Source organism: Protopterus annectens, chromosome 5.part1 (assembly GCF_019279795.1).
Source record: "Protopterus annectens isolate FY-2018-M chromosome 5.part1, PAN1.0, whole genome shotgun sequence".
Lineage (NCBI taxonomy): Eukaryota > Metazoa > Chordata > Ceratodontiformes > Protopteridae > Protopterus > Protopterus annectens.
In genome coordinates this window covers 515240235-515254981 of record NC_056736.1, presented here as the reverse complement: position 1 = coordinate 515254981, position 14747 = coordinate 515240235, and positions in this window count along the sequence as shown.

Sequence of the window (14747 nt, the reverse complement as noted above, 5' to 3'; positions counted from 1 at the left end):
AATTACAGATAAGGTGTTTGTCCTGTTATTGTTGTCTATTTGCAGGTAGAGGACCTTACTGAATGCTTTGTTGTGCATAGTCTCCCTATTCCATTATTGAATGAGTGTCAGCAGTTTCACCATTCTGAATGCTGTTAGCAGACAATTTCTAGTTACTTATCAGACTTTTTGTAAATTCAGATTAGTACAGGTTGGCAATATCTTCTTATGGGAGATATCAACAGTATCCATCACAAAATGTATTTCTAATAATTTAATTTTTCTTAAGCTTATATAAAAATGTTTTTTTTATTATTTAGCATCAAGGCAAAGGGTTCTGTCTTAGATCCCTCTGTAGCTATATTTGGCCAATAAAGTGAGTTAACTAAATCTTTATGTATTTTAGAAAGCCCAAAAAATACACCCCAGGAAATTAATTAAAAGGCCTACTCATACGGCTTGAGATAGAAAGTCCTTGCTCCTACGACATGGTAATTTGCTATTCAGAGACATGCTCGCAATGTTGAGGTAAGATCTAATTATCAGCTAACTTTTATGTCTCTGAATCATAGTTACCACCACAATGTGCAGATCACTGCTGCTCTACTTGTCATAGTAGTAAACTGCTACTTGTATAGGCAGTGGCATTCTCTGTAGTCACTCTGCCACATACAAGTACACAAAACACACACATGCGCACACACACACACACATACACACACACGCACACACACACACACACACACACACACACACACACACACACACACACACACACACACACACACACACACCACAGTCTCTATGCTTACCCCTAACCTATCTGCCGTCCTGTAATATTTGAAGTTCCATTACAGTATGTATCTAGTATTGCCTGGTCACTGGTCTTACACCTCCATATTACCATAATACTGCAAGTGCCCCTATAACACTGCCCTGTTGACTGGTGCACCCTCACCCTAATCCCCATACAGATGCAGATGCCCTTATGGCACTTATTTCAGAGTAATCCTTGGTGTCTAATGTTTCCCCCAGCCTTGATCCCCATACTGATGCTGGTGCTGTTAAGGTACAGACATACATTTAGTGTAATCCCTGGTATTTAGTGTCCCCCACCCCAGATCCCAGTCAATTTACATTACAATACCAATACTAGAAGCTAAATCCAATCATCTGCGGTGGGGATAGAACCCACAGCCTTCTGATCTAGCTGCTGAACCACTGACAGTAATATATATTACATTATATTACATTACACTGTATTATGTGATATTTATCCTTGTTGTCATGGTTGTGGGTTGAAGGGTTCATGGAGCAGTCCACTTACTCGGTTAAGAAATAATAAATATCTTAACAGGGACATATAACAAAAGACTCACATACCTGGAAATCTCAATCAGACTGAGTTATCCAGCTCCTTGCCTAGAATGGGAAATTCTTAGATTATTGATACATGATAGATTCTGAACCTATCTGGTGTTTTGTAGTAGTAATGATTTTATTGTTTTGTTTTAATGCTTTTGATTGACTAACACATTTATTTGGCAATTTTAGATTATTGGTTAATTACAGAAATGTCAACTTTTGTCTACTTTATTTTGAGACAAGGTTCTAGAATGAAACCTTGATTAAAAAAACATAATGAAGAACATTGGTGAACACAGATATCTGAAGCACACAATTGTAAAATCTCCATCTGTAAGCATGTTTTGCCTGTGGGCAGGCATACATGGATAATCCAAATGTGGTAGGCAAGCCCCTCACATCTCTCAAACTTATATATACCAACACTGTGATTACAAAAATGTGAAGAGGGGAGAAATTTTGCCTACACCAGTGCAACAGAGGAATAAAACCTAATTATGACCCAGGTGACCTGGATTTAATTCATTTCGCATACGCTTTAATTTTTAGGGAGGGAGGATTGGCCCCTCTGTTGAAGTTGCATGTTCAGGCAGACATCTTTGTTTGATCTCTGGTGGAGGATGGGGGCTATATGGGGAGGGCTACCTAAAATGGGGGCAGGGCTTTGGCTGAGTTGCATGCAGAAAGTGTGGATGATATGTTGTGAGGCCCATTGCATGCTAACCTCTTAGATGATACAAGTATGTGTTAGGTGAGACTAGACACATGAATAAAAATACTCCTTGTGTGACAAACTGAAATGCTGCCAGTCCAGCTATCTGGAACTTTGTAAATAATTGTATGTCACTTGAAAATATTAATATGATTTGTATAGAGATGTGACTCTGCCAGCCCAGCTGTCCTGAATTTTGTAAATAATCTTATGTCATTTATGAATAGTGATATGATTCATATGCTTGTCTTACAAATGTAAGAGAACTGTATGTTATCTACTGAGCTTCAAGAATGTAACCACAGTGTATCCTGCTGGGAAAGAACAGAAATGGATGTAAACTATATGCCTGTGCAAATGTATGTTTTAATGGTAGAAGCTGGAACATACAGAGTTAATTTGCAATACGTCAAGAAAATAAGTGGAAATTGTTTTATGATTCTGTTATCTCTGTTTCAGCTCAGAGCAGACATAATGTTTAGAGTTAGAGTTTTTCCTATTGTCTTGAAACAGAAATAATTACTAGGTTTCAAATGTAAAGTGTTTTTATTGCTCTGTGACTTCCTAGCAGCCACACATCTGAGAGATAGGTATTTTTCACAGAGAAATGTTAAATTTTAAGTTTCTGTTAGCCTGGGAACTGAATGCAGGTGCCAAAGAGTGACATCATCCCAGCTAACCCAACTGTAATGTGTATTATTAATTTAAGAACTACCTCAGAGAGTGAGTCTGTGCATTTTGTATTTGTCTTTGGACCTGGAAGCATCCTCTCATCAGCACTTGCCTTGCTAATAGTAAGTAACTATCGAAAATTATATTTTAGATATAGATAGGAATATAGCAAAGATTACTTTACATGTTTTCTGTATTTATTTGAGACTGTCCTGCAATGTTGTTTTAAAATATTTCCTGCGATTCTGAACTCTACATTCACTGTGCTAAGTTATCGAATATAGTCTTTTTCTTTTATTATTTATTATTAAATATATTTAAACCTTTTAATTATGACTGGTTTGTTTAGAGATATTTAAGCTACTAGAGTACTTGCATATGTATTTGATGACACTGTACAGGGCACTCCTAAATAGCCTTGAAAGTGTTGGTCATACTTACCATTTGGATAATAATAATATTACACAGTAATTGGTCACCCTTTGTAAGGGCCTTATAGTAGCTGATAAAGAGCTGGTTGGTGGCAGTGATAACTACCTTTTAGTCTGGGCAGAAGTGAGCATAATTAGTAAACCTGTGCCAGCCTTTCCCAGTGTGTGTGTGTTTGTATATAAATCAAATCTCAAAGTGTGTGTGTCAGCTACTTGGGCAGGGACACGAAGCACTGTTTGGACAGAAAGAGTGCTGGAGGTTTTGGCTTGACTGCTCAGTTGAGACCTTAATCCTATAGCTGTACCAGTGGGGAGTCTTACTGGGGAACTGGAGACAGAGTGAGAAATCAGCCCCAGACTGACTGTGATCTTTGTGTGCTCTTAAGGGAAATTGTACTTTACTGTTTGTGTACTTGTCATCCACCCAATGTGCATGCCCCTCATTGTTGCCAGTGGTGAGGATTGAGGCTCCTTGATTACTGGACCAGTGCAGGGGTGTCACACCTTGGTAGCAGTATGATGCTGTCCGAGGTACCTTCATCTCCTCACCAGCCATGAACTTGGCTTGGAATTAGTCTGGTGGCATTAAGGGCAGTTTGGTAGACTCACTGGATGGGGAGAGGTTCTGGGAGAAGCTGATGATTAGCCATAAAGTAGAAGAAGAAAAATAAGGGAGAAACATCCTAAAATAGAGGAATTACTACTGATACACACACTTAAGTGATTTCCAGTGGCAAACAGTCATCAATGTTTTGATCTTCGGTGTCTTATGACTCAGGCCCCCAACACTTTATGAATATGGGCTTGGCAAGCTGTAGTATTAACCATGGTTTGGATGGTTTATTTAGATACACATTTGTTTCATACCTCTTAACCTCTAAGTACAAGAAATCCGGACAAAGCTGTAAAAAACTGAAAGGCTGCCAGCCCAGCCAGATAGAATCTTGCAAATAATTCTGTGTGATTTGTAAATATTAATATAATCCACAGGCTGGTTTTACAAATGTAAAAGACACCTATATGTTATGATTAAACTATATGCTGTACTGAGCTTCAGAAATGTAACCACAGTGCACTCTACTGGATGAAAGCTGATAAGTCAAGCATTGTATGACTGTTTGATCTCAAACTCGGAGACGTGATGTCTGGACCAGCAAATTCTTTCTGTTGTTTTGAGACAAAAGTTAATTGCTAGATCTTACATGTATAATGCCTTTTATTGCTGTGGCTTCCTGCAGGTGCACATTACAACAATCAATGTAAATTTTGAGTTTCTTTTAGCCTGGGAAGTTAAATCAGAACTGTTAAGAATGATATAATGTAAAATGAGTCAGCAGTGATGTATTATCAATTTAAGCTTTCTCAGAGAGAGAGAATCAGAGTACTTTGCATTTGTCTTCAGAACTGACAATATCACCAACTCTCTGCCTTTGCTCTGTATGTATGTAAGTTATTTAGAACATTGTTTCTCTTAGAAATAGATAGAAAATAGTAAGATTAGACTAGCTGTTTTCTATATTTATGTCAGACTATTTTACAGTATTATTTTAAGCATTTTCCTGTGTCTGAACTCTTGACTAGCACTGTGTTGAATTGAGGAGAGTTGTTTTGTGTTTTTATTATTTATTATTAAATATTTTTAAACCTTTCAACTGTGGCTGTTTTTTGTATAGATAATTTAAGCTCTAGAGCACATTGCATGTATATAGTTATACTGTCCAAGCCACTCCAATAAGCCTTGCTCTTCGTCATACTTACTAATAGGATAATAATAATATTGGACAGTAAAATTGGACATCCTTTGGTAAGGGCATTATTAGTAGCTGATATTAGTGGTTGGTGGCAGTGATTTCTACCTTATAGCCTGGGCAGAGAAGGGGGCACAGCTGGAGAACCTGTGTCAGCCTTCGCCAGGAGTGTCTGTGTGTTTGTATATAACTTATATCTCAAAATGTGTGTGTGTCAGCTACTTGGGCAGGGACATGAAGCACTGGTTGGACAGAGAGGGTGCTGGAGATTTTAGCTTGACCACTAGGCTGAGACCTGTACCCTATAGTTGTGCCAGTGGGGAGTCTTATTGGGGATCTGGAGAGAAAGGGAGAAACCAGTCCTGGACTGACTGTGATCTTTGTGTGCTCTTAAGGGAAATTGTACTTTACTGTGTATGTACTTGTTATCCTTCCCAAGGTGCATGCTCCTCACTGGTTTTAGTGGTGAGGATTGATGCTACTTGATTACTGGGCCAGTGCACAGGCATCACAAAAGCCATAAATAACGGGGAGACAAAGGCTCAAAAATAGGGACAATTTATAAATACTGCTCTTACAATTGTAGAAAGGTTATAGAATAACAGGTTTTACATTAGCATGAATTTTCTGTAGGGTATGAAGTCTGAAACTGAATATTTTTGAACTTTAATCCTCACCAGTTTGTTGAAAACTGGCCAGAAAAACAAAACTTTATGAGAAACAGGCTGTAAATATGAGGGGAAAAATTTGCACATTCTGCGAAAATCTGGACAGCTGAGAGGTATGATTTGTTTCCTAATCTTGGTCTCTTTAACATGTACTTCACTGCAGCAGCTTAAAAGCGCATTAGGTGGTGAATGTTATTTATTACTTAATTCTCAGATCTCATACTTGTTTCTGTTCATTTAGGCTGCCTTTCTAAGCCTTCTCAGTTCTGTGACCATGGAAGTTATGGAAGATCGCACTCCATTAGTCTCTCTCAGTTGTATGTCCTGTATTATGAGGGGAATGTGCAGCATAAATGAAATATTTTTGATAGCTGTTTGGTTTATACAGCATTGGGAGTAATAGCTGTAGTAGCAGTTCATAAAGCAGTCCAGATACAAACTTTAAAAGAAATTTGCTCAAGTTTTAAACTGTGCAGGATACTTAATATGCCTAATGGCTAATCCTAACATTCTGAATGAGGCATCCTAGTTCTGCCTTTACAACCTTGCCTTGTAACAGCTGTTCCATGTGTCTTGGAAATGGATTAGTACTTTGATGTTACAAAGTGTCATTCCCTATGACATGTTCATGCATCCATGGCCATGTCTGAAAAAATGTGATCACTCAAATTACTTGCATGTCACTCATCACATATCTTTAAATTGTGCACTTTTTTTGTAACGTTTTAAAGACCATAACATCTAGGACGTGTATGGATTATACAGCTATTTTAATGTCTATACTTTCTTCATGTCATTGTTCAAAAGTTTCCGTATTAACTTAATTTTAAGTCTGTCTCTGTGTGTTTACTGTTCCTCACTAAATTACTGCTGTATTGTTTGTGGTTTTATGGTGACTAAGAAGTGGTTGGCTGTGTTAAACTGAAATGTAACATTTCCTGTTTTCTGCTCATGCATTTATAAGACAGTTAAAGAAGTTCTGAAAATACTGCAATATATTTAAAATTTCATTATAACCTCCTGGCTCCTGGTTTAACAAACTGTCATTTCAGACAAGTTATGGGTGTCCTCAAAAAAAAAAAAAATCACTCAGTTTTTCCTGTCTCCAACAAAATTACTTAAGTTTTCCAACAAAACATTTTACCACCTTGGAGGATATGTATTAGTCAACCCCCCGTGTTTTACATCAGAGGATCAGTTTGGCAACAATGAGGCTTTTGCATTTTTCTTTACTTCTTATAATGTAGGAGTCATTTACCTTTTCTTTACTTGATAAAATAAACCACAAAATGGAGTACTATGTAAACTTAAAAAATAATAAAAGCACTGCACCCAATAGTCCCAGCCAAACATTTATTTACAACAGTTTTAGCACTTTTGTTCATATTTTTATTGTTAGTTTTAAGTGCGTATTTACAAGTATGTGTTCCTTTAAATACTGGCGGTCTAGGCATGGTGCCTCTTTCTGAGGTTTTAAAAGGAAAGAAGTTACTTTTTTAATAGTTTCTGATGAAGTTCCTGTGTTTTGGAATGAAAGCGCTAAAACTGTTGTGAATAAAATTTTCTTTAGTTGACATATAAATAAATAATAAATAATAAATGTAGCTAGTCCAAAACACCACTCTGTACTACATGAGAGTCATCGCTTCACTAGTAATGTTATGCCTTCCCATGCTAGTTTATTACCTTTATAGGCTTTAGCAATGCTGCGTGTTTTCTAGATAGGTCTGCAATTATGTTTCTATCAATAGAAAACAATAATAGCTTTCTTTAAACATCAAGCAAAGACCTATTTGGATGTAAGGACCGATTGCCAAATATGTTAACTTTTCTTGAGTAAACGCATGATAGTAGAATCTACTTTGATGTCATACACTTTCATGGCTTTTTTACTAAATCTCATTAATACTTTAGTAGATGTGCAGAAACATTTGTGGATAAACTCCATAGCTGTAACTACAAGCATGTAAAAAGAATATCTTTTTTTTTCTGATTACTGCTGTACAAAGTACAATGCTTAAGTGAATCAGTATTACAGACAAAAGTCTGACCACAACTATTTTTTTCAGAACTGTGAATAAATGCAAAGAAGTAATACTTGTTTTGTTAGCCAACCACTATTTTTTTGTTAAGAAACTAGACTGCCCACATGCCTAAAATACAACTTTGCTGCCCTTTCAATGCTGTTTCCTCTTTCAGTTTATCTGTATTTGACAATTAGCTTATATATGATCTCTGAGGTCAGCTTTATTATATTTTAGCCCACAATACAATAAACACCATGTACAGCAGTTAAAGTTTTAAACCTCATTTTCTAATAATTAGCAACTTAACTATCTTTCCATTTCCAGGTATCAAAACATCAGCATGTCTAACAAAAATAATGATAGAATTCTATATCACAATAATATGAGTTATGTATATGGTCTGAACATTTCCTTTATAGTATAATTTATCTCTTAAGGCCAATATACTTTAGGCTGGATTCCGTAAAGCTCGTGGAAGGTATTTATGGACAGCGCTGCATGCCAAAGGAAGACTTCAGAGCACCTGCGGTGGATGCAATTCCAGAAGACACACTAAAGGCAGACTGACTACTTAAGTATTTAGAGCAGGATAATTAGGGATTCCATGCATGCCAGTGTGATACTAAAACATACTGTGCGCACACAACGCAACTCAAATGTGACAAACAGTTATATTGACTCTAAAACCCTTCGTGCAGACATTATGAACACAAAGGAATTCATGCGAATACTACAGATTCCATAAAGTCTGTTGAAAAACAGAAACAAAGCATATAACAATGCAACCTGCATTTAATATACTGCAACAAGCAGCAGTGATGCAAACCATAACAGAGGTTGTGGCTGTGCATCTTACAAGGTAGCCAGCTAGAATCAGAGCAAGGTGCAACTAAGCCAGTTGGGAGACCAGGAAATAATAGATACCAGCTAGACAGACAAATAGTGCAGGCTGTCTGTGACATGTGTACCCCGCACATGTCTGCACAGACACTGTGAAGAAACCCTATCCCCCTTGAAACCAAAGTATGTTTTAGTCTGGGTCTACTTGTATCTGGGATATTTCAGAGACACATGGTGTATGTTGTGGGAGTATCACAGACAGCTGCCAGTCGTATCCTGGCTAAATTCCTGGAAGAAATGTGCAGCAAGGTGGATGACTACATACACTTCCCATTCACACCCATGGAGCGGAGAAGAGTAATGCACCAGTTCTACAACACTGGCAACTTCCCCCATGCACTTAGTGCAATAGATTGCACACACATCCCTATCAAGACAGCAAGACAACCAGAAGCAGACCGATACATAAACCAAAAAGGATGGCCATCCATCAACTGCCAGATTGTGTGTGCAGCAGATGGCAGCATAACAGACATCATGGTAAGACACCCTGGAAGTGTCTATAATGCTGCAATATGGAGGAAAAGTAGACTCAGGGCTGCATTCCAGTAAGGTGAAATTCCTGAGGAATTGCTTCAGGGTAAGTACAGAAGCACAGCTAGGATGTAACTTAAGGATCCCTCTGTCAAGAATGCCCAGTCTGAACAAAAGTGTTTTACTTTCCACAACAGGTAACTATGGTTATCCTCTTGAGCTGTGGCTAATGAATGCGTACAGTGAATCATCCAATCCTGCATCTCTGTGGACGTTTTTTTCTCATGGTTATATTGTCGATGTTGTTTCTTGAGAAGTGAGTTTTTTTGTGGTTGGAAGGTGTTTGTAGTCCTTGTGAATCCTGCAAATGAGACCTACAATAGAACACATGCAACAACCAGAAGCACCATAGAGTGTATAGTTGATGTCTGGAAAGCTGGGTTCAGATATCTGCAGACATCTGGGAGATGCACTGCAATAAACACTTGAGAAGGCAGCACAGATGATAATGGTGTGTGCCATGCTGCACAACATGCTAACCTGAGCACATGGTGGTCTTGTGCTGCAGGTGCGGGTGAACTACCACAAGGGCCACAGATGTCTGAAGATGACATCCCACAGGAATCGGAGGAGCAGGAGGACATAGGGGAGAGAAGTCACAGGCTTAGACAATGTAGGGTGTGACCACAATAGCAGACGCAGACTACACGGCAGCATCTGACCCAGACATTTGAGTCATGACAAGGCACATGGACATGAGTACACAGATTGAATATTGATGTCCAGGTGTTGCCCCACAACAGCAACATATACTGCAGCTAATGGCAGCAACCCACTAGATGTACACACTGAGCATCACACATAACATCAGCATAACATATTCTAGCATGAACATTTGCAAATGTGGCATATATGAAACCAGTAACTTAGGGCACAACTAACACAGGTATGCATGCACACTCAGATGTTTTTATCACTGCATGTTAAACAATAAGAGACATGGGTCTATATCAGAACATTAAATGATTAAAATTGCGAATGCTCTACGCAGGACTTTAAAATGTTTTTTTTTTTTTGAGATCACAGTACAATGAAGATCAGAATATCTGTACTTTCCTCACTGTAGTTTAATCTTGGAGTTGGAATATATATTTAGCAGGGGATGTGGGGGGGGGGGCAGCCCCCACAATAATGAGTTTGGGGTCCGGCATTTTTGCTCTTTAGAGCGCTCGCAATTTTAATCATCTGATGTTCTGATATAGACCCAAGAGACATACATCATTGCTACACTTACATATCTGTACACTATCATGACACCCCAAAAAGAGAAATCAAGGATAACATCATACAGACATTTTTATTTCAGAAAACACATATAACAGTACAGTGGTATTGAAAAAATATGAGCCAATTATGTGTACTACACTGTTGGACACACTCTAACGCAGTCTTTGTCAACCTCGCTGACATCTGACACCATGGTTCACCCTGCCAGGAGCAAGTACAGACACGTTCTGGCCTAGTTCCTCCACACAGGAGATGGATGGAGGTATGACACCATGTTTAGATGAAGAAGCATGACTGTGAATTGAAGACCTTCTGACTGTCTGGACCTCAACAGATGTTCCAACAGTGGGCATCATTGCAGGTTGTACCATGGTCATGGATTGATGATGGCTGATCGTAGTTCTGCAGAGAGGTGGCCTGCCTCTCACATGTTGCAATCTGCTCTGTATAGTCAAGCATTGCAAAACCCTGTTTATACTGCAACACTGCTATAGTACTGCAGAAGCAATGTTTTCCACTGACCATACCACTGCTAGCAGACTCCCATTCTGAGCAGGGAATTCAGCCATAATCTCCCTGTGTCTGTGCTCTTGTCCTTAATTAATGACATGTAGCTGGTGTGCCACATGAGCTGTGGCATGGGCAAGTGCATGAATGTCTGAATGATGCTGTACCTTTTCATATTCATTTGCCTACAGCAGGAGACAAACACCCTCTGACACTTGGGCATGTACACTATATGCTCACCTATGTCTATGGCAATGCCCTGTGGCTGTTTGTTGTGATGATCCATCAGTAGCAGTGCTCCCAACTGTTGTGGGTTGATCAATGGCCTCATCCTGTTCAACATCCACTGTGTCATCATTCTCTGAATGCATTGACAATTTGCCCTCCACATCTAAGGATTCATCAGGTGCAACATCTGTGTCAACATCGCCAAGGGACTTTCCATAAAACCCAATTTCCTCTGTGCCAAGGGACATGCTACCATGCTGATACACATCATGAACAACATCATGGTCACTGGATGGGATGCTGGATGATAAAGACAGTTGATGTGTTACAACATACAAAGACAAAGATCAGGACAATGTGTCGATAGCACATGATGAATATAAAACACAACTGGCATAAAATGTTCAATGCAATGTTACAAATACTACTGATTGCATTTGCAGTGTAATGTACTGTATGTATGTATGTGTCACAGATTGTACAAAACAAAACTGTATTCCTTTGTGAAGTCAACCATCCCAGGAAATTACCATGGCGATCTTATGGCCACAAGAGTCAACCCAGTGCTCAGGAATCTGTGTACGCACATAGACAATATCCTTACCTTCAAACAACATGTGGCCACATTGGCGAGGAAATCATTTTGTGTTGCACAACCTATAAGTAAAGGTATGGCATCTAAGTCTAAAGATGGCATGATCCCACTGTATTCTGCCCTTATTAGACTAATCATACCGTACAATGCGCCCTTTGTAATGTACCTGACCACACCTAAGCGGCAACTAGAGCAACCTCAGATTCTTGCAAAACATATACAAGGTGTAACAGATCTGCTTCATGCAGAGTGGCTTAAAGCCCTTACCCACTACTCAGTCTCCTATTGTTTGCTGAGGGGTGATATATGCTTGGCTTAAAGAAAGCCACAAACCCCAGACTTATGAGTGCCATACATATTTGTAGTTCAAAGGCTACCAGAAATACTAGGTCTTGGGACCAGAATGACTTAAACAGAACATGCTGTATGGACACATATGTGTCCCACAGACTGCCCCTCACATGGAAGAGGCTTCCCATCCATGTGAAGGTGGGCTTGTCCAGTACCCAGTTTAAGCCCAAACTACACCAGTGGAATGGGGAATAGAACATTTACACCAGGCTTGGCACCCATGTCCCTTATGGACACAGCTTATAAATGTACGTCTCTCCATGTCCTGTTTGAATACAGGACATCATTATTATTTCTGGCTATGCTTATCTAGGCTTAGAAATGCAACCTGGGTCATTACCCTGGTAGCAATGTATGAATCTATGAACCTATACAACCTATAACATGACCAATGTACATGACATATGTGATGTATAATAACGCAACAACACACCTGACAAACACTCATGGGATGTTGTTGTTGATTGACTGTTCTGAACTTCAACTAATGTAGGGAAAAAAAAGTATATTATTGATCACATCATTCTCAACATGTAACAGGTGCACACAAATAAAAAATAGTGAATGTGTGGCATATGAATACCACTCATATGTGCACTTGAGGACTCCCATTGTGGAGAGGTTGGTGTTTCTACTGTGGATCCTAAAGTTGGAAAGTAAAGAGAAAGGCAGCGCAATCATATAGTTATCAGAACTAATAGTGACAACATTGCATATAACACATAGTTATATGGGCTGGAAAAACTCATGTGATGGACATTGTAAGTGTACACCTGAAGGGCCTGTACTGACAAATATCATGTGTGCTACGGTATACCTTCATTTTGTCATAAGGAAGTTGCATGATGCACCAAAGTGTGAAAGTACAACCTCCAGATCTGACAAATGCCGACTGCCACTGTTGCAAATCCAAATGAGCGAATGCACATTGGCATTCTCTCATTTGAATTCTGCATTCCAGGTGCAGATTGCACTATAGCGGGGATCGGGAAATGAACCCTTTCCCTTACTGTAGTGCGATCTCGGAGTTTGTATATTAAAGTAGTGGGGTTGTGGGGGGCTTGTGCAGGGGAGGCTTGTCCCCCTGCATAACAATGTTTGGAGACATTCAGAAATGTCTCCTGACATTTACTGTTGTGATCTGCAGTTCGAAAATGGTCGAATCTGGTTTTCCGGATTACTTTTTTTGACTTTTTTTTTTTTGTGTGACATGTTGTGTTTCGGCATTTAAAGTCACACAATAGTGCAATCGTACAAATGCCTTTCTAACAAATGAAGGTATACCATGTGCTACACATTGTTGAAAGCTCAGACAATGTCACTTTAACATACCTGGTCTTTCTGCACTTGAGAATGCCTCTCCAGTGGATCTATATATAGTGTTCAAGGTAATGGAAAGAAAAATGTAACAGTAAACAGCAGTGTCATAAAACGAAGCATGACCACTAACAAGGTAGAAGGCTCAACAACAGTACACAGGCACTCACCTACTGTTCCCTGCTGTATGGCCAAATTAGATGGACCTGTGAATATTAATGCAATATACATTACAACTTAAATGTGCACTGCTCTGTCTGTAACTCAGATTTACTAATACATGTAATTGCACTTATGTTCATAATCATCACTTTGTGTGGATGTGTGTTCATGGCTTAACTCCGCTGCTGTACATCAAACACAGGAATACATGAATGTGCATGCTGAAGTAATGCAGTAATGTAAAATCATCATCAGTGTTCTGAATACGTTTACATACATGTCTGTCCTGGAACTCCTGCTTCAATGCCACCACCAGGGGTTCATCATCCCTTCTTGTTCTATGTAGTAATGCTCAAAAACTGTAATGCCATCAGGGAGGGTCAATGGTGGTCCACCACCAGTGGCATCTCTCGATCCCTCATAACTTGTGACCCTGTTGGCTGCACAGAGAATCATGTCTGAGCAGTGATGTCTACAGGATCAGTTTTGGTCCCCTACAGCACTGATTATGATGGTGAGATCTGCTCATATTTCATTTCTTCACACAGTAACCCCTGAAAGGCCTAGGAGTCTCCTTCCATGTTGACAGAGAGCAATCAATCATTGTCACCTGTAGGATAGTTGGACATCTGTAAAACATCATTATGCACATGATAAGACCCATGAATTAGCACATTTATGCATTCAAGTCAATGAACAATTTATGTGAAAATAAACAGTATGCATGTCTGTTCAATGAAAATATTTGTATAACATTATCGGTGAGAAATATTAACATGACATGTAAAAAGTATTGCCAATGGCTTTATACAACATCTATAAAATCAACATAACCTATCCTCACAGTTCGCCAGTGGGAACTGAACAACAGGCATGACTTAAATATAGCATAGAGACCCAAAGACTAACAACTTATGGATAGCATTGGAATACCTGCAGATTTGTAGTTCAAACAAATCAATAAAAAATTGACAGAAGTGATAATAACAGTGTTACGAAGCATCATTGAAGAAAGATACATAACAGAAAAAACAATGTGGTATAACAGTGTTATATGAGTCAGGATTTATGAAATATCCATAATATGAACAGCACATGCTAGATACAGATACTGTCATAATCCTTAGGTTTCTGTAGTTAGACCAGAGTGCAAGGAATTACCAATAAGAATTGCAGGTGATCTGTAAATCCACCTCTATATACTGTTATCATTTGCAGTGGAAGTCTATCTATACAACTGCATATGGGATTGAACTAAACTATATAGAAGAACAACACCTGTATGCATCCATTTCCAGAAAATATGACTCCAGGAACTTTTAAC